Raw genomic sequence first — 17,059 nt, forward strand, 5'->3', positions numbered from 1 at the left:
GAAATATATAGCTAGTTACCACTTGACCTACAACTTGTAAGGGGTCAAGGTCAGTGATTCTGTCAAAGCAAACGCGTTATAATTAGTGTTAACTTGGCCATCAATCTTTGAGAGTTCGTGTGTTAAATTTACGTGTCAGACATCCATAAATGTTCCATCGGAAACACAGCAATTTGTTCACTTTGAGCATCTTGTTTAATTCATCGATGACGAAAAAAAAAAACAACCTGAAACTGATCAAATTAACACCTTTGATGTTTTCAACTTGATAAATAAGTAAAAGGAAACATCAGTTTTAAATTTTGTCGACTTTGATGGTAAATAGTTTTCACACTGAGAACAATTTGTTTTCGAGAACAATTTTTTTTCTTCAAACTCACTAATAATCCCTTCCATATCTCGCCGTTAGTTGAAATATTCACTGAATTGGACCGTAGTGAATTTGAAATAGCATCATATGTATTTGTATGGGCTTGCGCAACTGATTTAATACGTCGAGGAATTTCAAGAAATTATAATTCATTTCTCTCATTATATCAACTATTCTTTATGAATTTACTAGTCAAGCATGGGTTATTCACGGACCCCAAAAGGTAGGAAAATAGAAACAAATATACCAGACAAGACAATTACATATACTCTTGCACTCTTATAACATTAATTATATACACACTATCATACAGGTTAGAGAATTTTTAATTCGTACTCTACTGGGATTAGAATACAGGTCAGCGAGCAAACGGCATCCATCGCCTTGCCTGCTCACACAATCCCATATTCCCTCACGACTAAGCACACATCACGAAAACGTGATGGTACTTAATTCTCTTACCTATATGATAGTATCATTTGTGCTAAAATGTTAATTATGCCTACTATTATCAAGTATTCTTCTATAGGAATCCAGGGATAGCATTTTCCGTTCCGTCTGGTGTATATTTATAATTATCTATAATAAATTCTATAAACCTTGATTTCTTACATAGGAATCTCTATCTCTCTCTCTCTCTCTCTCTCTCTCTCTCTCTCTCTCTCTCCATATTTATGTGAAATGAAAAATATAAGGTCAGTAACGTCAAACCAAAGCCTCTAACAAACTGAAATTTTATCCAATTGGGTCAGCTTATTTTGATATTTTCTCTTTTGTCGTTCGTGTTTTTCTAAATTTGTAATGAATGTTTTTGTTTACCATCGGACACTTATTGATGGTCGCACCCTCCCTGCTGCTGTAATGTGTGAGTAATAAAATCATTATTATATCAATAATGGAATCTCGCACAGCTAGATTAGCTCGAGAGCGACTTGAGGCAATTCAAAAATATATCCCTGTTCGTGATGCTGTCAAGAAGCAACTACAAGCGCGCCAGGAGTCTCAGGTGGAATTTGCAGAAGGCACAGAAGAGGTCCTCAAGTAAATTGTCAAACCAACAAAGAAAATTGCTACAGCAACTGAGGTTCAAAAAGCTCTTTAAACATTACCTGTTGATATTGTTGGCCGTATTCAAGCAGCTCAACCCCCACCCTAGCAACCTCCTCAGCCACAACCTGAAGTTCAACTACAACCTCTGCCAGGAGTCAGAATAAACATCATATATAAATTTACGCCTGAAGGTATTGTCGATATCAAGGACGAAGAAAAAATACTTAATATTGCCGCGTACGGATATCGTGACAGAGATATGTATGTAAAATCCGAATATGTGAAAACCCTAACAGCTGTCGATTGGAGAGGGGATGATATATCGCATCGCTACTGATACTCCGTAGAACAGATCTAAGGAAGATATTTATAAGTTTAACCCCTTTAACCAGAAATAGACGAGTATATTGAACGAACAAAACAAGAAAGAATACAAAGACAAGAAGAAATGAAGCAGCAACTTGAAAAAGCAAACGCCGAAGGAAACGAAGAGAAAAAGAAATGAAGTCGAAACTTAAGGATGTTGAACGAGAAAGGAAGATTTGGAATTTGAAGAAATTAGACGAAGGAGTGAACTACGTTCTTCACCAAGTAAAAACGAAGCAGATGAAATAGATGAAAGTGGTCTTTTTACTCAGGGATGTGGTCTTATTACTCCATTTCCAAATAATGTTCTTGCAGATGTTGAACGATTAGAAATTGTGATTGACGGAAAACGAGTCGGTAATAATTTCCCAGAAATTATGAATGAAGCAGCCATTTATCAGATTATTTACAGGCGGTATCATGGATATTAGTGTTTTTCGGTCACTCACCGATGAAACCGTTGATGACTACCACAGTGATTGAGGGTATGTAGTTAGATCAGTGACAAGAAAATAAGATGATTATACTTAATGCTCAACGTGGACCTGTAATGGTCAGGGTAATAAATTCGCGATTACCAACATACGAAGTTACCTAAGGAAATGGACTCGGTGTTGTTGTTCATTGTGTCTATTTAAAAGGATAGCCCCAAAAGCAATACCGATTGCAAAGAAACTGTGAATGAAAACTATTGACGTTGTTCGTGATAAAGGTACTGGTGCTGTTGGTGGTGTTGCCGTTAAAGCATTTTCATCAATTAAGGATAGACTAGCACGATTAATACGAAGAAAACCTCAGCCAGTAAAATTACCTCGCACTGAAGTTATGACTGCAAATGTTAATAAATAATAAATCAAGCTGCAAATAAAAAAACTAGCAGAGTTGGCTGGTGTACCACTCTCAGAATTTTATTTTTAAATACAAGTCTGATAGCAGGAAGTGGTCTTCGTTTTAGGCAATAACAATTATAATAAAATGTTTAAACGTATATCTGATCCATCATTTGACATGGATACGCGGTTCCCAAAGATGAATATGTGCGCGATTACCAATATTATTCTTATGACGCACGATAGCCAAATCAGCTTATTCGAATCGAACTTCAAGTTAGGATAAAAGTATATATTTTTTACCTGCTGAGCGTTTATTGAAGTAGTAGGTGAAATTCTTAAACAGGTGACAACTGAATATGATATGATGTTAGAGTTGGTTTTGTTAATAATGGTATCATGGCGTTATTCAGCAGTGGTATATACATGACTGACGGAAGAAATATTGAAATATGTCAGAACGACGTTGACGTTGCCACGACAGTAGTATGTCTAGCAAGATATTCAGATGATTGTTCAAGATCAGCTGGTCCATCAATGATGTTTGCCAAGGACAATTTTGATCAACCTTACAACAGACAGTGTAATATAAGACAACCAGGAAACAATGCCGGCGCTGCTGACGCTGATGTGGAAAAAATGATTATTAACATTAATCCAGAATTCAACTTAGGATACGCAGCACGTCGGATTAATGCTGAAAATGGTCGTAGCAGATTTTCATGCGCAATTCCACTGTCACATATCTTTGGATTTTACAGAATTGTCAGAAAGGTTATTATTTAGCTGAGCACACAGTTGTACTTGCAAGAAAAGCTACTGACGATGATGCAATCTGGCACCCTATCGGTAATGCTGATAAAGTAATACCTACAAAATGTTAGTTATGGAGGCCAGTAATGACTCCATCAATCGACGAAGAACAACGGTTTTATGAGTCAATATGGTAAATTAACATTATTCAGGTTGACGATGACCACAGATAGTGTTCAAAGTAACATAAATGGTTTCTTCACATGGTATATCACATCACAGTAAGGTATTTCTACCCCTAGACATATATTTGTTGCTTTTCAAGATGCTACACGAGTAAACTCACAAATACGCAGTCCGATGATACTTGACAAACTTGGTGTTACTGAAGTTTCGTTAATGATAAATGGGCTTCAAGTACCAGCTGAGGATATACTACTGAACTTTGAGAATAATCGTGTTGCACGTGCATATCATTGTTTAATGCCATTCATGGTACGTGTTCAAAATGTTGATTCTGGTCTGCAAATATCAGAAATCGATTTTACAACGCTGAATACAATTTATTACTTTTCTATGGAAAATTTAGACGTACTCTGTCGTTGGTATACACTTCCGAGCTCGTGTGATAAGAGGAGCTATTGCTGAGTACAGATCAATCGATGTTATACTCTCAGACAAAGCAATGCTACTTGAAGGTGTTGGTGGACGAATGAGAGTCTTTGATGCTCCAGTAGAAAACATGTAATTAAATCGCTCAAGATATTTATAATGTCATATCATCATGTTAGTGTCAGTCTGATTCCTGGTCTGATTAAAAAGCTTCAATCAAATTCAGAAGAAAAAAAAATGTGGAATAAAAATATCACTAAAAAGATCAGATCACAGGTGGTCAAAATATAATATCATTTTCAGAACGTCAACTCAGGCATTTCAATGATGACAAACAGTCAATAACATTCGTTAAATTTAATCTTTCTGTAAGCAACATTAAAGATTCAATAAAGACTGGCGGTATATTTCCTCTTTTTGCAGCAATACCAGCGTTAATAGTCGCTGCGGCTCCAGCTGTTGCGAAAGCAGCTGCACTAGGTGCTGTTGGAACTGCTGATGGAATGGCACTAATGAAATCAATAGGAAAAGGAATAAAAACAGGTAAAAGAAGGGATGTGGTCTAAGATTACCTGGAACAAATCACTGGTCCGGAAAAGGTCTGAGACTTCCAGGAACACTTCGCTGATTCTTCCTATGTTAAATTTTGATCTAATTGATGCTGATAAAAAATTAAATATAAACACCTTCAGAGGTATTTTTATGCATGATCAATTACCGAACCAACCAAACCGTATTGAAACTGGTATCATTAATCTTGATAAAAGTTCTGGTCCAGGTACTCGTTGAGTTTCATACGCGAATGGTCCCCGTGGAATATTTTATTTTGATTCGTATGGACTGACTCTACCAAAAGAATTTTTAAAATATAAAAGCACAATAAACACTCCAGTCTTGTATTCAACATTACCAACACAAACAATAACAGATCCGCCAATGTGTGGACGTGAAGTAATTACTGTACTCGATGTTGTGTCATCATCAACAACACCACCTCATAAAGTCGTACACCGTCGTTTTATATATTACATTATAATGGAAGATATTTAAGGAAGATGTACTGTGAGTAAGACTCATGGCAAACATCAAGGCGACATATCTAAATATGTAACCCTTGACGAGGTCAAGGATGAACTCGCTAATCTTTTGAGTCTTGCAAATGTGGACCAAAATGAAGTCGTTGTTTTTCAGGATAAACAAGGACGATTAAAGACAGTAATATCACGTTGACAGATATTATTATGCGGGTTCCAGATGCGACCGAAGATAACTTAGTAGTGTTTACTAAAAACGGTAAAATTAAAAAGTCAGAGGAAACAATTCTGTCAATCATGGGAGAAATTGATGGATGCATCAGATGAATTGGGGATATTATGCACGGCGATCTCAATATGAGTCAAAATGCAATTGATAATGTGAGAGAACCAAAATCAGATGATGATGTGGTAACAAAACTAGACAGCAACAACAACACGATCAGAACTGAGATAAATGATCGTTTACTAACCGCAGATGATACAATAACTGGTTCTCTCAATATGACTAATAATACAATTACTGGCCTTGGAGAACCATAATCAAGTGATGACACTGCAACAAAGACATACGTCGACAATAGCAACATTCCAACGATGATGTCGTTAATTACAATCAATGGTGGAATCACCACATTTAGATCTGAATATTTTAATCATGTACAAACGTCTTTTAATTTTCGTAGAAACATAAATAGAGCCATTAATGAATGTTTTGGAAGTCCACTAGTCATCGACATTAAGCTCTCTGACATAAAAAATTACTGACAGTGTAGTATATACGGTATCATCTGGATCAACATTATGGTCACCACTTAATAAAAGCCTTTAAACACCGCGCTGAGGTTACCGGGCTATACAGATTATCAGTACTTGGTACAACGACATTTACAATATCCACCCCAATACCACGGCGTCATCCAATTAACGATTTTACTGGATGTATCTTAGTTATGTTGGATCAAAATGACGAGGGAATATTCTTTGTGGAACCTGAAGAAAAAGGAACCCCGTGTTATACTATTGGTGTCTTGAACTAGTCGATATACAACCATCTACTTAAAATATAATAAACTCCCCAATCGACGTTCAACGTTTTAGATACAACCAAGCACGTGAATGGCAAACAAAATTAAAAATTATTGTTGACCAGTATACAAGGAGTACGACAGAAGCGACTAGCTGAGATAGTGTAAATGGCTGACTAGACATCATAATTCTTGGGTGGTCAGTTTGCTCGGATCGCCCTCTGGACATGCTAGAATGCCGTTTGGCAATGTAGGGTTTCACTGGGTGTTGTGTCTGAGCTTAAATTAGCACTTATCAATATGCCTGTTGATGTAAAGTAATATATGAACACCATCAGCTTACGGTAGCAGATGTCTGTATATAAATAAAAAAAGTATATACTCCCATGAAATACTACCAATTAGCATCACCCGGGCACAGCTATCTCCTTTTAATATTAATGCGATTATTTCTGCGATTGAAAAATTACATGATCCCACCGGCGGAGGTGGGGGTATACAACTTTCTGTTCAACTTGATCCTGAACAAATGATTTTGAAGCGCTGCAAGAACGAAACTCAGAAGGTAGATACATACTAAAGGCCGAAGAATACAAGTTTATTAGATTACTACGACATGCAATGACACAATCACTAGATTGTGCGCATGATAAACAAGTTAAACAATTCGTTCCACTCGCAACGGCGATTGAAACAAATTAGATCAGAGTTGTCTCACGAATACGAGGCAAAAAAGAATGTGAGTGTGCGTGTAAGACAGTTGAAGAAGATTATGTTCGATTGTGAAAGAAAGTGAAAGCGGTGACAACTAAACAAAATGAAAGCTATTATATTAGGAATTCCTTCCGAGATTTTTTTCTGACGAAACCTTGATCAGTGGTAGGACATTTATTTTTGTAACATCAAGAGAAAAATCTTATTTTTTTAATACTGATTTTAGTCTGATTTCGAAACCTCTAAGGGCAAAATCCGACCCCCATTTCTAATTACTTATATTAGAGAAATTGAAATTTTTTTGGAAAAATCAGGGAAAATTGATCAAAATCAGTGCAAAGTGATCAAAACTCAGTGACAATTCATTAAATGATATTGAATTTTGCAAAGACGTTTCAATTTCTGTACTAGAAGCAATTAGAGAAGGGTCGGGACTTTGCCCTCACAATTTTCAAAATCAGACTAAAAACATTGATTTTGCTTATCTTTTACCCTGAAAAATGACAAGTTTAGTATATTAAAAAGAGACAGTAAAAATAACGTTTCAGACTTAACAGAGAAGATATAATTAGATTTTTTTCCGGAAAGTTGGGTAGTTACAACCCAGATAATATTTTCTCTAGCTTGAATGGTTTAAGGCAAAAATGTGCGTCATTTAGAATTTGGTCATTATCAGATACAGCCGTAGTAATGTGGTCTTATTGCAATTCATTTAACCGTTCCTGCGTTAACAAAACCTTTCCTTCCCGAGATCATCAATAAGTACATCAAAACTAATTTTTTCTGTGTGGGGAAGTATCAATATTGTTCAGACGGCATTTTCGAGTACAACTTTGCTGTGTATGGAAACTATCGTGTGTTGGTATATGACATAATACCAAACAAATAATTGTTTGACATTCAGAAACAGAAGAAAACAATTATTTTACAAAATCCTGATTTTTACTCGTTGACGTTGGCAAGATGACGCTCTATGTGCGTACATACAATCTTATTGTGGGAAATTCTCCTCTTAAATCAGGAAGGTAGTCTTCATGGTCAGTAAGTCTGAAATGTATCCGCATATTATGACATCGTAGATACAAAGGATTAACAGGTTCTAACACAATCACAACTCCAGATGGAGTTTGAGGAATAAATGAATATAAAATATATCCATCCTGTGCTTGTTTGGAGTTTTCAAGTACTACCTGATATCTGTCATCGATTGCATTACATAGAAGATTAACTGCGATCGTTGTCGTGATATTAACAACACCTGGTGATATATGATGACCACCGCGGTCTGGATCATTGTTTTGTTGGAAAAGAATCGGAGGAGACATTTTTATCCATTATTATAGTATCATTATAAAATATTCATCGATGTTTATCTTCGGCTCGTCCACGTTGACTCCAGGAAATTTAAACGTTGGTAGATCTATCTCGGTAATTGTATATTTGTCCAGGAAAAAGTGTTTATACTCCCATGTGGATTTAATTACCGCCTGTATAATTTTCTGATGAAAAATCGCGAAATCCGATGTTGCTTTTTTTAGATGATCTATTTGCCCGATAATTTTCTTGGCGTCAGCGGGATAATTGTTTATATGGTCAATGAATGACTGGCGCGTTTTGTCTCTCACTCTTTGATGCTCTCTCTTAATTGTATCGAATAAAACTTTGAAATCATGTTCCTCACATACCGTTCTGTCACGATTCCACGTCAAGCCAGTGAGTTCTCTTACTGGATAAAGTACATCAATCGCACCAAGATTAAATTTACCTTCATGCTTTATTCTTCCCATGTGCTAGAATCTGGAATTTCGTCCAAGTAGACGTTCTTGTCCGAAACGTAATCGGATCTTTGAGGCTGCGGCGGCGTTGCTGACGCTACAGATTGTTCTTCCGGCCATATATATATATATATATATATATATATATATATATATATATATATATATATATATATATATATATATATATATATATATATATATATATATATATATCGACGCTGTAGCCAGGTGTTGATATTTATATCGCGGTGGATAACATTGGTTCGTGAGCCGTGATAACGATATTTGCGCTGAAATTCATCGTTAGTCTCTTCGATTTGATAATTACCATTGGGTATGCTTACAACATTCCAGTCTAGTGTTGCATCGGGTTTAGTTTTTAACGCAAGTACCAGTGAATTATTTGCTTGCCGAATGATTTGGATCTAATATTTTGCCAGCTACGATACGCTTGCAATTGTGCTAGTGCTATTAAGCTGGCTGGAATATCCGTTGGAAAACTAACGTCAAACTCAGGTATGGTTGAGCTCGCTGATATCATCGTGGGCTATGGAGGAGTTGCATTAGCGACGATCTGTTGTAGCAATTTTTGCGACATTATTGTTTGAATCCCGATTTTTTAAATCGGAGATTTAATATCTATTTTCATAGAAGACAATGGAGATACCACCATGTCTCCTGACACTGCCAGGGCCTCATGGTAAATCTTAATAATTTTTGTCAATTCCTGGTCTGATATTACTCCATCATTAAGACCTGATGACATCAACGAAGACGATTTGGCATGTGCTCGTGTCGCCTCTGCTAATTTATTTATATATCTGTGTAATTTATTTAAAGCTTACGTAGTTATTTACCTTTATATGATATTAAGAACAGTTGCTATTCCGGTTACAACTGAAACACCAATTCCTATCACCGGTTTTATCACGTATGTGGCTGATAATGCGCCGATGATCCTTACTGTTTCAGCTATGACCGCGGATGCAGAATATATAATTATGTCTGTAACTACGTCAGTCTGAGATACTTATTGTTTGCTTTTCTGTATACTCGTCGATATTTCTTAGTTGGGTATGCCACAAACATACTTGCCCGTATCTAAAGCGCTCAACGTCGATTGGGAAGTTCATTTTTACTATGGAATAGGAACACTTTAAGTAGGTGGTATACTGGCGACGAATTCAATACAACAATAGTAAAACACGCCGAAGCCCTTTTCTTCGGGTTCAACCACGAATGTTTCCTCCTCGTGTTGCTCTAGTAGCACTAACAGAGATCCAGAAGATCGTGGATAACGATGTGAAATTGTAGTAGATATTGTAAATGTTGTAACGCCGAGTACTGAGAACATGTATATGCCAGTAACCTTAGCACGATATTTGATGGTTTTATTTAGTGGTGTCAATAATGCTGATTCAGATGCTACAGCATATACAGGGGGGGGGGTGTGATCGGTAATATATTTGATGTCATCGATAATCTTTTTGATGTCAGAGAGATTAATGTCTCTGGCTGCTGTATTTCCAACAAATTCATGAATGAATGGTTTTATTTGAGTTTCTAAGAAACATTTTAATCGCGGTTACATGTTTAGAATATTCAGGTCTAAAACTGGTCAATCCAGCATTGATTGTCATTAACGAGGTCAACATTGGGATGTTGCTATTTTCTACCTATTTCTTCGTTGCAGAGTCATCTTTTGATTCTGGTTCTCTCAAATTAGCAATGCTATTTCCGCCCATATTGAAATGTTCAGTCACTGCATCACCGATTCTTTTAGCAACATATTTACAGATCTCAGCTCTGATTTTGGTGTTGTTGTTGTCCACATACTTTTTCGTTGCCACATCAACGTCTGATTTTGGTTCTTTCACATTGATAATGGTATTTTTGCTCAAGTTTAGGTCGCCGTACATAATATCTCCAAGTCTTCTGATGCGTCCAGTGATCTTTCCCATGAGTGAAATAACTGATTCCTTTGAGTTTTTAATTATACCGATTTTAGCAAACACCACTAAGTTATCTTTGGTCGCACCTGGTACCCGAAGAATACTATCTGTCAACGGGATATTGTTTGTCATTAGCCGTCCTGGCTGATTTTGAAAAACAACGACTTCATTTTGGTTGATATCTGCCAGACGCAAAAGATCAGCGAGTTCGTTTTTGATCTCGTCAAGAGTTGCGTATTTGGATATGTCACCTTAGGGCTTGCCTTTAGCAGATTTTCCGTATATATATATATATATATATATATATATATATATATATATATATATATATATATATATATATATATATATATATATATATATATATATATACACATATAGACCTGTTTAAAACGACCACTTGTATATTCATGCACGACTTTATACGGCATTGTCAGAGAACTTGACACAGCGTCGAGCACAGCGAGCAATTCCTGACCGCATATTGGTGGATATGTTAATATCTGTGTTGAAAATGTTGAATACCAGATTGATATGTCACCGGCTAAGCCACTGTATCATAAAACTGCTTTTGGTGGCGACAGCTCATACGAATCAACATAAACAATTCCACGTGGATCAATCGTGTATGCGACCCAGTGAGAGCCTGTATCAGAACTTCCATCGAGATTAATAATACCGGTTCCAACACGGTTTGCTGTTTTAGTAATTGGTCACGCATGAAAACACCACTTCAGCTATCAACGCTGGTTTAGCTGCAAGAAGGGGAAATATACCACCCATCTTGACTGCGTCTTTAATAGCACCCACAGAAAGACTAAGTCTAACACAGGTCTTTGATCATTTGTCGTCATTGAAATGCCTGAGCTGGCATTCAGTCAGTGAAAGTTTATTTGGACCACCTGCTATCCGTGCTGATTTCAGCAATTTTTTTATTCCAGAGTTATTTTTTGATGCTGATTGTACCTTTTTTAATCTGACCCGGAGTCAGAGTAACACTAACATAATGATATGACATTATGATATCATGGCTGATTTAATTGCATGTTTTCTACTGAGGCATCAAACATTCTCATTCGTCCACCAACACCCTCAAACAGCATTGTTTTGTCTCAGAGTATGACAGCGATTGCTCTATAATCAGTAACAACGGCTGGTAATGCACTTACTCGAGCTCGAAAATATGTCAACGACGGTCTGTGTAAACAAATCTAGATGTTCCAGCGAGAAGTAGAAGATCGGAAACAACGTAGAGAAATCCCTCTGAGATAATTGCAAACCAGAATCCCAATTCTGATCACACCCCATGAATGTCATCAAACGATGATAAGCACGTGCAACGTGATTATTTTCAAACTTCAGCAACACTTCTTTAGACTGTTTCTGATGTCCATTAATCCTGAGAGAAACTTCGCTAACTCCAAGTGGGTCGAATACCATAATCGTATTTGAGAATCCCGTCGTCTGATATCTTGAAGAGCTTTAAATACATGTTGAAACTCCATCCTGTGATGCAATCTGACATGCAAATGTGCCAACAGTTGTACTCGTGATCGAGTTTGTAGTCATTGCAAACCGTGATAGCGTTGATTTTCCGCCGCTCACCATAAAATAGAGCAGCCGTTGCTCTTCGGCGAGTGATGGTGACATTACTTGCATCCACAAAGAAAATTTTGTCAGTGTCACACTTCCATGAAGTGCCGCGGTTGCATCTGGATCAATTCCTTAAACCTGCCAGATAGCATCTTTTTCCGTGCCCATTCGAACGAGAGAAACTGTATGTTTTGCCACAAACATAACGTTTCTAACATTTCTGCAGAAACCAAAGATATGTGGCAGTGGTATTGCATAGCTGAATCTCCCATGAGCATCAATTTGATTTTTACGTGCTGAGAATCCCAGATTAAAATTCGCATTTACAAAGAATAGACTTTCAACATCAACGTCGTCAGCCGCAGCAACAACCTTTTGGAGGCGCCAAAAAAAAAAATAAGATCTGCCATCAGCGCGATCAGTGGTATCTTTTGCAAGCATCATTGACGGACCAGTAGACCGTGAATAATCATCGCTGTTTCAGGATAGCCCCAATATTGTCGTAGCAACATCAACATCATTATGACAAACTCCAATTTCGCTACCATCAATAATATATCGTGCACTGTTAAATAATGCCATCATTCCATTATTAACAACCCCACCCTGCGCATCACCATAAGGATTACCATCGACTTTTACAAGTCTATCCTGCACTTCAGTGAATGCCTCGGCGGGAAAGAAATATCTACTTGTATCCTTCACTTGTAGTTCGATTCGTGCACGTTGGTTTGGTTCTCGTGCTTCATAATAATAATATTGATAATCACGCACAGAATCATCCTCGAGTACTAGTACGTCCATGTCAAATGCTGAAACAGATAGACGTTTGAAAAGTATTTATATTTGCTGATGTTTAAAATGATGCACCATCGACGTTTAACGTCGGCAACGACGAGATAGCCCACCACCCGATACCAAATTTGCAGTTATATTTCGAGCTTTTTCACCGGCTAATTCCTTCCACCGTTCATTTGCAGCTTGATTTATATTTTACTGACGTTTGGCGCCATCACTTCAGTGCTGGGTAATTTTGCTGGCTGAGGTTTTCGCGTATTAATCGTGCTAGTCTATCCTTGATTGCTGAGAATGTTTTACTAGAAACATCACCACCAGTACCAATACCTTTATCACGAACAACAGCAATAGCTTTCATTCCTAGTCCTTTGCAATCGGTATTGCTTTTGGGTCTATCCTTCTGAATAGACCCTGAACAATATACCTAGTCCACGTCCCCAGATCACTTTATACGTTGGTAATTGCGACTTTGTCACCCTGACCAATTCAGGTCAGCGTTGAGAAGTTTTCTCCACGCAGTAAATTTTTTTGATAAGGTTAATATTATTTTCTGTAACTTTGTCATTTGTTTCAATTCTCTCTTGCTTGTTCTGGCTCTGATTCTGGTATAAGAATCCTTATATGGGCTACTTCAGAACGAAGCTGGCCAATATGATCAAGTATTTCTTGTGCTCGTGTTTGTGGCTTAACAGCAGCTATTTTATATAAAATCTTTTTTGTTTGTTTAGCTCATGCTGCTATTTTTCCGGTTGCTTTAGCGGTTTGTTCCAACGTGGGAAGAAAACCCATGGTAGCCTTAGTAACCGGTTTAAATAATTGTTCTCCACCTTCTGTAATTTCTATCTGAGACTCCTGACGCTCTTGTAATTTTTAAATGACAGAATCACCGACTGGAATACATTTTTAATTGCCTCTAGTCGCTGTCGAGCTAGTTAAGTTGTGCGAGATACCATGGTTAGCGTTATTATTAATAAAATAATAATTTAAGTACTTCAATGTTTTTTTTACACACATGGCTTTAGAGAGTGTAAATGAAGACACCACAGAGAAAAACTAAACCCTTATTTAGTGTTTTTGACGATGGTCTATTCATTTTCATAGGAAGCTTTGTTTTCACGAAATAAACCCTCCAGAAACTGTTCTGTTCGCCCTTCCTGCTATTTTGTTTTCTGAAAACTCAGCACTATCTTGAGTGGTGCAGCATTTACAGAAAAAAAGTTTGTTTTTCTTCCGTGCAAATACATTAAGCTTTTTATTATATGCTCACTTTGTTTAAGTACCCAAGGCTCAACAATAAAAGTCATTACAAGAGACAATGTGACCGAATGTATGCATTATTTCAAAATAAATTCACAACCGTAGATTCATCAATACAATGCTTTCCACATCAGTTTAAAAAAGAATTGTCGTTTTGGTCTTATTAAAATTGAAATTGAGAGTCATACTGTGAATGAATGCGCATGGATTTTGCTTCTGTGTTGAACAGCTAAATTTTACTTTTCTGATTGTGAGGGACTGGAATATTGTGTCAATTCACTACAGTAAGAAAAATAAAATGGATTTCAGCTGGAAATATAGGCTACTTGCAATTCCTGAACAGTGTCGGTGTGTCTAAGGTTTTGCAGAACAGGTCAGTCGGATTTCATGAATTATCTAAGAAAGTATATTTTGAGGAAATTTAAGATGCATGAATGTAAGTATATTTATTACCATTCTTATTACCAGCTAAAGACGACATGTTTGTATCCTGTCAATTGCATGCTCGCTGTTGGAGATACCCCAGCTACGACCTGTGTCGTACAGTGTGTCTTCTATCGCTATACCTAACATTGTATCACTATAGCAGCTGATATATGAGACTCCATTTACCCAGCGGAAATAATACTTTTCGTTGTCTTGGATTATTGGCTCCGAAGCTCTGAGTTTTCTATCAAAACCTACCGTTGCATTTATTTTCTCGAATCTAGTATTTGGACAGACTTCTAAAATGGTTGTTGTTGTTGTTGTTGTTGTATGGTTTAACGCCATTTTTCAGCACAAGATAGGTGGAGGAAGAACCCTGGAAAACCCCGGGAAGAACCACCGAACCACGAGAAGCTACTGACAGGCTTTCTCACGTACCAACGTTAGCCGAGCCTGAGACTCGAACTCACGCAGACAGAGGTGAGATGGCAGTGATCCGTAACGATGAGCGCTTTAGACCACTCGGCCACTCGGGGCCCCACTTGTAAAATGGTACGTCTCTGATAGATATACGACAGCCTATGGCATCAATATGATTTTCTAAGCTATATTTTTAGACCCTAGAGAGCACTCGTCATAGTTTTAACAATTCTATTGCCGATATGTGTTTATGCGAAATGAGCTTGCATCAATGGAGCCACGCACACATGAAACAGGCATTGTTAACCTAGGATACAAAAGGACATTGAACTTATTGGGTTGCATATGTCATGTCACCTAATCATTTTTTGTATTTTGAGTCCTATCGAGTTGCTCCACAACTTGATGTTGTTAATTATTTAAACCGACGCGGACATAGTCGTCTACCAATATTTTATTCCACTATACCGATGCAGACTTGGTTGAATCTGCAAATATGCCGTCATCTTGTTATTGAAATATTGCATGCACTTGTGCGGAAGAACACTTTCTCAACACCTACACCGCAATAACTTATAGTTTTAGGTATTTCTATAATATTTGCAACCCATTGTTCGTGACTCAAATGTGCAATTTTTGTTCATGGCTGTAAAGTGCAATGAACATCCGTAATCATGATCTTAGATAGCGAAGTATTTTACCCTGGTATAAAATTCTTTTATAAGAGATATTAAGAGTGTAGATTACATAGGATCTATAATTAGTTGTTGACGATCATTAATAATAATAGAAATAATAAAACCTGCTGACAGCTTTGGGATAATTTCTCATTGGCTGGTGGGGTCAGGTGGGTCGTGGAAGAATTAAGTCATTTCACATTGGATGGGTTAATTTAGCTGGTGGTGGTGGGAGGGGGTTCACAATGTGAAATGTTTCTAATAAGTCTCGTAGCTAGTCGGAGCAAAATGCATTTTCGCTCCTTATGCTTTTATATACGTTCGTGGAGCTGAACAATTTGATCATTCTTATTTCTAATGTTCTTGTTATACGCATTTAGCGTAGTGTTCAGATATAATTTGAGAGGAATCATTTAGATTATTCATTCGAATTACAAAGTGTTTTACCGCTTCGGTGGCCTAGTGGTTAGAGCGTCCGCCTCGGATGATGGAGGTCGTGGGTTCGATCCCTGGTCGAGTCATACCAAAGACTTACAAAAATGGTACTAACAGCTGCCTCGCTTGGCGCTCAGCATTAAGAGGTTAGCGTTAGGACTGATCGGCCTGGTGCCAGGATAATGTGACTGGGTGGGACATCATGCTACATGTCTGCGGCATGATGCCCCAGTGCTAGACATCACTATAAACTGTCCCACTGCAGACATCGTAGCGATATGACTTTTTAAAGCTACGTTACAAATCCAAATCACACACACACACACACACACACACACACACACAAAGTGTTTATTGGACTAAAATATTATTATGGGACATGTATAAATTATTCATATGTGTTCTAATTGTAATCTTTAAATGTGGAAATTTCTTAACACTAAAGTGTTATCTTCATATGTCTGAAATCAACACCTTTACTTTTTTATATTTAGTTTCAGATTTACTAACTTTGATTGTATGTTATGCCGTTAAACTTTGTAAACAGATTATCTCTTGGTACAGACATTTTTTAATTCATGTTAAACTCTTTAACCCTTTCATAGCACGTGTACTCATCCCAGTTCGATGTGTCGCTATAGCATCATGTGAACAAGTTTCATTTTATTATTTTGTGTTCCGTGTTATCTTCATAATCAGGCAGGTCTAAAAAAAAATTAAAAAAAAAATATGTCAGACTATTCGAGTAATATTTAATCTAGTTGACATATTGAGAGAACTGGAAATTTAAAACCTTTGTTTAAAATGTTTTTTTTATTTGTTTATTTATTTACGATAAAATAGAACGAACTACTATAAATATGACTATTATCCCTTTTTATAAATGTGTCAACTACTCTAGTTAACTGTAACTATTAACCATACGATACGTTCCCACTTCCTCTTATGAAATCTAATAATCACGAT

The 17,059-nt window shown here is 37.0% G+C and overlaps 1 protein-coding gene across 1 annotated transcript in view; it reads right to left on the reverse strand.

Moving 5' to 3' along the window:
- LOC149807935 (neuroligin-4, X-linked-like) overlaps positions 1-17,059 on the reverse strand; it is a 69,113-nt gene that overhangs the window by 17,648 nt on the left and 34,406 nt on the right. The window lies entirely within an intron of this gene.

The sequence above is a fragment of the Sinohyriopsis cumingii genome, chromosome 1 (genome assembly GCF_028554795.1).
Source record: "Sinohyriopsis cumingii isolate HCF-2022 chromosome 1, ASM2855479v2, whole genome shotgun sequence".
In the NCBI taxonomy this organism is placed as follows: Eukaryota; Metazoa; Mollusca; class Bivalvia; order Unionida; family Unionidae; genus Sinohyriopsis; species Sinohyriopsis cumingii.